Source organism: Mirounga leonina, unplaced genomic scaffold (genome assembly GCF_011800145.1).
Source record: "Mirounga leonina isolate KUSES-001 unplaced genomic scaffold, KU_Mleo_1.0 Mir_165, whole genome shotgun sequence".
In the NCBI taxonomy this organism is placed as follows: Eukaryota; Metazoa; Chordata; class Mammalia; order Carnivora; family Phocidae; genus Mirounga; species Mirounga leonina.
In genome coordinates this window covers 72,718,721-72,726,923 of record NW_023270415.1, presented here as the reverse complement: position 1 = coordinate 72,726,923, position 8,203 = coordinate 72,718,721, and the positions used below count along the sequence as shown (strand labels likewise).

General features: G+C 43.4%; 1 long non-coding RNA gene across 1 annotated transcript; it reads left to right on the top strand.

Annotated features, from left to right (window-relative positions):
• Positions 1–728: 728 nt before the first annotated feature.
• On the top strand, positions 729–7,263 carry LOC118014789. Its single transcript, XR_004680379.1, has 3 exons — positions 729–827; positions 1,899–2,046; positions 6,190–7,263. It is a non-coding gene; the product is annotated as an uncharacterized LOC118014789 (long non-coding RNA).
• The last annotated feature ends 940 nt before the right edge of the window (positions 7,264–8,203 follow it).

Here is an 8,203-nt window from a genome sequence, read left to right as displayed (position 1 = left end):
CAAACTAATGAAGAAGTAACGATGTTCTTTTATACAGTCTTCCCAGCCTCCAACTCCCTGTCTCAGACTATGAGGATGCTGTCTCCCCTCTTGGTATGGGGAGGACACCTTCTCAGGAGAGATTTATTTCCTGCTTTGAAGGGACAAAGGAGGTCAGAGTGTCCTACTTGTATCTGCTGTTTCTTAAGTAAGTAACTGTAATTCAAAATAATTAATATGCCAAGATGCTTCCTTTTTTCCTTCTGTAGTAGGAAATTAAATAGTGGGACTATATAATTGTAGTTACCAGCTATTACCTGTTTTATTTATTTTATTTATTTTGAGGATTTTATTTATTTATTTGAGAGAGAGTGACAGAGATAGGGAGAGAGAGCACAAGTGGGGAGAAGTGGGAGAAGCAAACTTGCCACCGAGCAGGGAGCCGGATGCGGGCTCGATCCCAGGACCCCGGGATCATGGCCTGAGCCGAAGGCAGACGCTTACCCGACTGAGCCAGTGAGGTGTCCCTGTTATGTTTTATATGTAACATGCACTCTGCTGAACTCTTTATATGTAGTCTTCACGGTAACCTGATGGAATGACTATTATTACTAACTCCATTTAATTAATTAATTAATTTTTAAAAGATTTATTAATTTATTAGAGAGAGAGAGAGTGCGTGAGCAGGGGAGGGGCAGAGGGAGAAGGGGAGAGAGAGAATCTTCAAGCAGACTCCCCAACATGGGACTGGATCTCAGGACCCCAAGATCATGACCTGAGCTGAAACCAAGAATCCAACGCTCAACTGACTGAGCCACCTCCGTGCCTCTACTAACTCCATTTTAGAGGTAAGAATCCAAGAATCAGAGGAGCTAAACATAATTTGCCCAAAGCCACGTAGACAGTTATCAGATAAGATTCAGCCGTGACAGCTGTGGGTGGGGCAGCCGTGGGACTTCGGGTTTGGAACGCTGATGCTGGAGTCTGGCCTCCACAAACCGGTCCAGGTAGCCCTCGAGCCTCTGCCCCTCACCCAAAACTTAGGGACAGTGGAAGAGCCTGCTTCACAGAGTTATTTTTCCAGTTAAAAGGGAAAATATGTATACTATCCTTAACTATAGGACTTAGCGCATGTTAAGTAGTCAAAACCGTTAATTGCTATGCCTAGCAGTTCTAGAGCAGCTGTTGAGTGGTTACTAACTTTTCTTTTGGTCATGAATCTGATGACAGATGTCCAGTGAAAAACAGAGGTCTGAGAAATCACCTTACATAAACTTTCAAGGATTTATGGTGAAGGAGAGAATAGGCCACCCCCAAACACTCCACCTTGGCATATTGATTATTTTGAATTAAAGTTCCTTAAGAAACAGCAGATAAAAAAGGGCACTCTGACCTCCTTTGTCCCTTAAGAGCTGGAAATAAATCTCTCCGGTGAAGGTGTCCTCCCCATACCAAGAGGGGAGACAGCATCCTCATAGTCTGAGACAGGGAGTTGGAGGCTGGGAAGACTGTATAAACGGACATTGTTACTTCGTCATTATTGTGCTACGTACGCCAAGCCCAAACCCCTTTTTTGTCAAATCTTCAGGAATAATTGTTTCTTTGTCTAAAAGGCATAAAAGCAGCCTGTTTTGGTCACTTCTTTGACTCTCATGTTTCCACGAGCTCCCGTATGCACAAAATTAAATTTGTGTTCCTCCTGTTAATCTGTTTTATGTCAATTTAGCTATTAGGCCAGTCGAAGAACCTAGAAGGGCAAAAGGGACAAGTTTTCCTCCCTTACAGTGGATTCCAGTACATCCACAGGCATCCAAGGGTTAATAAATCCAAGGTTAATATTTCCTGGGAAGGCAGAATCTCCCAGATGGGAAATTTTTAAAATGGATGTTTCTCTAAATGTTTCTCTTTCTTCCTTTAAGGCAAAGGCTTAAAACAAAAACACAAACACAAACAGAAAGCAAAAAGCCTCCTGTAGTCACCGCCTCTTCTGTCAACCGACAATGCTCATTTCATCCCCTGGGGGCCTGAAGTCTCCTTTGCCGCCTGGAGCTCAGGGAAATTCCCCAGGTATGCTTACTCCTTCAGCTGCCATTCCTGCATTTTCTGCCTCAGCTCCTCCAGCATGATTATCTCTACATATTATTCCGGCCCCATAAAAATGCATACACCCTGTCAGCGTGGAGTAAGCCGGGCTGCCTGTGCTGCTGGGGTTTGCGGGGCACAGTTTCCCCTGTTTGTGGAAAAACAGCGAACGACATGAAATTTTTTGTTACGGTGCAACCCTACTCTTTGAGGGGGCGGTGGAATGGGGATGGGATGGAGGGTGCGAAGGAGATCCCTATCATTACAACCCCAAGGACAGAGGCGGGACAAAGCAGAGCTCAGGAAATAATCGTTGAATAAACGAATTTAGTGCAATAGGCACAGGAGATAGGGAGAGATTATTTCCCTCAATTATTCTCGGACTAGCGTTTATTTGTCAAGTATCAATTGATATATATATATTTAAAGATATATATATTTATTTTAGAGAGAGAGAAACAGAGAGCGGGGGGGTGGTGTGTAGGGGCAGAGGGAGAGGGAGAGAGAGAATCTCAAGCAGACTTGCCCCTGAGTGTGGAGCCTGATGCAGGGTTCGATCTCACAACCCTGTGGTCACGACCCCAGCCGAAACCAAGAGTTGGACGCTCAACCTACTGAGCCACCCGGGCGCCCCTCATTTGAGATACTGTGTGTCATTACTACACAATGCACTGGAGGTTCAACTTTGAACAATACATACGGGGTCACAGCTGACATGAGGCATTTAATCTAGTGTATACATCAATGAAATGTTATGGAGTCAATAGACCCAGATTTCCTTAGCAAGGTATAAGGCACAGGCAGGATATTATCATGATGGTGACTGTCTTTATCCATCCACTCATTCATTCATTTATTCCTTCAGACACCAGCATTTACTGACAACCTACTCTGTGTGAGGTTCGGAGCTGTGCCAGACTCTTTGCTATTCTGTACATTGGAGGATGTTCAGCAGCATCCCTGGTCTCTACTCACCGATGCCAGAAGCAGCCCTAGTTGTGATAACCAAAGATGTCTCCAGATAGTGGCCAATAGCCCTCGGGAGGCAAAATTACCTCCAGTTAAGGACCACTGCTCAAATGAATAAGGCATCGCCTCTGACATCAATATTAAGTGAAAATAACTGATAATATTAGTAACCACACCAACAATGACAATGTATGAAACACCTCCTTTCTGTTGGGTTTTGTGCCAGGCACATTATCTTCTTTCATACTTACAACAATCCTAAATATTTATTTAAGGATTTCCAAAGATTTATGATGAATAACTCGAATGCTGGGGGACAGAGTCTGAGGACCCAGGGGGGGTCCCACGGGACTGGCCAAAGGGCCCCTTGGCTTCATAAAGAAATCGAATGTGAGCCAGCAGGAGGTGAAAGCACAATTTAGTGAAGATATAGAGAGAACAGATACGGATGGACCATCTGGGAGACTTGGAAAGGAATGGGGCATGATTTTGTCTTTGTTCTGGGTCTGCGGTTTTTATCGAGGACGATGGTCTGGTGTATGTGCCCTTTTAGGCATCCAGGGAACCATTTAGAGCAAAGGCGAGGGCCCAGGTGGAACCAGGGGGTCTTGGTGTTGAGATGATCAGCTCTGGTAGTCTGGAATACATGCATGATGGCTTTGGCAGGTCCTTCTTGCCTGGTCCTTCCTTAGATGTCATCTATTCTAGAGAAATTACTAACTCCCTGTCCCTTGGGAGGGACACTATTTGCATCACAAGACATGTATAGGGTGTGCTGGGGGTGCTGGTCTGAGCCAGAATAGAAGCAGGAAAAGAAACAAAGGAGAAAAACAGCTTTTTCTCTCCTGAGGTCCCTTCTGCTTCCCTGTCTCAAATCTATTCACAGTTATTTCTGGATGTAGGAATTACAAACTTCTAAAAGCAAAAATCAATGTTTAAGATGAGAGGAATTACGGCACTTAAGTTCTTAGGGATGGTAGAGGCTAAAATTGGGAAGATTGCATTTTCAAAGAAGTGTTAGATTATTTGATTGAGTAGAAATGCTAAAGCAAGCAATTCTCACAGGAGAACATATAGGTAGCTAAACTCTTCCTTTCTTTGTGCTTTTGGTTTATATTGGCTCAACTCTTCATTTGATTCTTTGTGTATTTATTTTTAATTTTGGGGGGAGCATACATGTTAAATTTTTGTTTATATTTGAATTGAGTAAACCCTTACACTTATCCTTCCTATCACTAACAAAGTGAATATAATGGGATGTTTTCTGGGGTTCAAAACAATAATTAATAATTGAGTTTCAGAGTAGAAAGTCAGCTTAGTTGTATAAAATCCAAACATCCAGTTTACTGGTGAAGAATCCAAAGCTAAGTAGGAGGAACTGAATTGCTCCAGGTCAGGAATCTCCAAACTACAGCCTGTGAGTCAAATTTGGCTGTTACTTGTTTTTGAAAATATATTTTTACTGGGACACAGCCATGCTCATTTGTGTTTATGCATTCTTTATGGCTGCTTTCAAGCTACAACGACAGAATTGATTAGCTGTGGCAGAGACTCTCTGTCCCTCAAAGCCTAAGATATTTACTGTCTGGTTCTTTATAGAAAATATTTGTAGGGGTGCTTGGGTGGCTTCGTCTGTTAAGTGTCTGACTCTTGATTTTGGCTCAGATCATGACCTCAGGGTTGTGAGATGGAGCCCCTCGTTGGGGTCCACACTGGGCATGCAGCCTACTTAGGATTCTTTCTTTGACCCTCCCCTTGCTCCTCCCCCCTCATATATATATATGTATATATATATACACATATATACACACATATATATGTATGTATTTGTCAACTCCTACTACCACAAACTAGGGCTGGAAAAGACTCAAGAGACTCAGAGTTAATGCATTTCTCAATGGGCGGAGTAGAAAATCCTTGGGCTCTAGAATCAAGGACAGGTTTGAATCCTGTCTCTGTCTTTCACAAGCTGTGTGACCTTGAACATGTAACTTGATCCCTTTGAATCTTGTTTTCCAGTTGAATAAAATTGGGATGAATTGGGATGAATACATTCTGCAATTTTGTTATGTGATGTATGAATGTCTGATAAAGTCTCTGGTACATACTCAAAATAGATGATATTAAAATGCAGTGCCCTTGGGGGCATCTGGCTGGCTTGGTAGAACTCGCAACTCTTGATCTTAGATCGTGAGTTTGAGCCCCACATTGGGTGTACAGATTACTTAAAAATAAAATCGTAAGGGCGCCTGGGTGGCTCAGTTGGTTAAGCGACTGCCTTCGGCTCAGGTCATGATCCTGGAGTCCCGGGATCGAGTCCCGCATCGGGCTCCCTGCTCGGCAGGGAGTCTGCTTCTCCCTCTGACCCTCCCCCCTCTCATGTGCTCTCTCTCTCCTCTCATCCTCTCTCTCAAATAAATAAATAAATAATCTTTAAAAAAAATAAAATAAAATAAAATCGTAAAAAAAAGCCCTTTCCACTTAACAATGGTGACTTTTACTCATTTATTCAATAAACATTTATTAAAAACCAGGTACCTTGGTAGGGACCGCGGGCACAAGAATTGGCCTCTGAACTCAATTTCAGCCAAGCACAGAGAACGGGTAGGAGAGGCACCTAACCCAGACTTTATTCAAGTATGGTTTCCTGAAGAAGAGGACGTTTTATCTAAGACCTTAAAAAAAGGTAGGGGTTAGCAAGGCATAAGAGATGGCGGTGAGCTAACGGATATTTCATGGCAAAGGAAAGAAGTAGAGTAAAGGACCTAAGATTAGCAAGACATGGCACACTTAAAGTGCTAAAAAAAATGTTCAGTACAGTTTGAGTGGGACTTCAGCCTTGGGAGGAAAAGGGAGAGATGTGGCTGGAAAAGTGAGCAAGATCCAGATCCTCAACAGTGAAGGTAGCAGACACTGTTCCTGCCTCCCCCACAGCCATGGCCCTTTCTTTACTGACCGACTCATGATTTTGTAGGAGTAGCAATACACCTGCCTGAGAGGACAGAGCCTTTGCAGCAACGAGTGGTCCAAGGTGAGCTCCTGCCTGGGATCTGGCCAGGGAGATGTAAGGAGAAGAATGTTGAGGTCTTTCAGAAAAGAGTTTTCCACTCAAAACTCTTGAAGAAAAAGTCCTTTTCCTCTCTTCCTTTTCTGCTTTAGATGCAAGTCAAGTGGGATTATGACGCCTGGAGCCGCTGTAGCACTTCCGACCTTGACAATAAAAGTCAACAGGCTGAGAACAGAGGCAAGAGGTGCATGAAGATCCAGAGGTGCTTTGTTTGCTCAGTGTTGGCATTTGGGCCAGTCCCGGGTCTGCAAGCTGCCTGTACAGAAAACAGGACGAAATCACAGCAGCCTTGATGCCCAGTACCCGCCACCCCTCCCCCCACCTGCAAACAAGTTAGCTTCAAATGGATTAGATGACCCTTTGTGACAAGGAGTTAGCCTTTGGTGAGGCTTCCGTTTTCTGACCTGCAAAAGGGAGGTGATGATAGAACCACATAAAGGGTTGTTGTGAGGACAGAATAGCATATACATATCGAGAACAAGCATAGCGCCTAGTACATAGTAAGTGCTCAAAATGGTAGGTGGCTATTTTTATTTTTGTTGTATCATTACCTGTAAACTCAAGTGTCTTGAATGACTTTGATATTCTTAAAGATTACCTCATGCTGATGCAAATCAGGAGTTTTCATGGGCATTGCATTAGGGGATTGAATGAGATATTCTCCAAAGCAGATCTCCCCCCTGCCCCCACCTCACCCCCATCCAGTCACAAACTATTTGTAGTGATCCATTAGCATCTTGAGAAAGTAATTCATTGGGAAGCGAAAAAGAATAGGATAGCTTAAAATAGGCAATATTAGAATGCATCACATGAAGTAAGGATAGAAATTATTTCGTAAAAGTTTTATTTGTTACATTTACTTGTATATGTGTATATTGAGTTGCGATTGTAAAATGTATTTCTGATTGTGGACTGCATTAAAAAACTTTTTTAAAGAAGACTGCCCTAAGGTGCCCTGCACCTCCAGATTCTATGGTTGTTCTCAGATGCTCTGGCTCCTTCCAGCACCGTGCTTTCGAGTTACATAACACCGTCACCCTGCTGACTCACGGTCGGGAAACAGTTCCCTGGCCCACACCGAGATTTCTCTCCGTCACTGTTCATTCTTTTCTCTTTCAGTTCTGCTTTGTTTTAAACAGGGGCTAAGGAAGATGAACATTTTCTGTAGAAGGAACTCGTTGCCCACCAAACTGAAATGAATGCTAACCTGGTGTCTTAAGAGGTCTCAGGTGGGCTCTTCGGTCTGGTCCCTAGGAGGGTGGAGTCATAGCCAGGAACGCAACTGGGCTGTGTCCTAGGAGCAGCTTTGCAGGTTTTGCAGTTGTAGGATGGATTTCTCCACAGTTTTAATTCCCTCTTCTAATGGTAATCTCTAGTGTTGACATCATGGGCTGAGGATTTGGGCAGCAGATTTTTACCAGGAAAAATATCAGACAACTTTGATTTGACCTTTTTTTTTTTTCCCCTGGACACTTAAGAAACAAAAAGGAAAAATATGTTAAATGCATCTATATAAATACGTAGATACAGGTACACACGCAGTCCCTGTTCTATTCCTGGCACTACCAGAGCCAACAATAGATGACTGCCTAAGCTCTATAATGGGCACCGTGCAGGGGGAAACAGGATTAGCATCAGAGGCCCCAGAGTGCCTGCTCTGTTCACTGCTTGTGTGACCTTGGGCAAGTCACTGATGTATTCTGAGCTCTGGTCAGTCATAAAAGCCGCATATGAGGGAGAACTTAACCATGCATCAGGCACGTTATCGGTATTACTAAGAAATATGAGAGCAACCCCGAGAGGTAGTTGAATACATTAAGTAACCAAGTCAGGTCAGAGCCAGGTTCTAGAGTTGGATGTAACTCTGGTTCGCTACAAAGCCCATGGTCTTTCATTACATTTCTGTTTCCTTTTAAAAGTGGAGATGAAATAAAAATGCTTACCAACTCCCAAGGTTGTTTTAAGGTTGAAATCAGCTAAAATAAATGTAGATTACTATGGGATTACAGCTCTTCTTCCCCCGCAGGGCAGGGAGTTCCTTGGTGTGAATGGAGTGGAAATTCATTGATAGGAAGTGGGGCTAAGGGGAAGAAAAGTTTCACATCA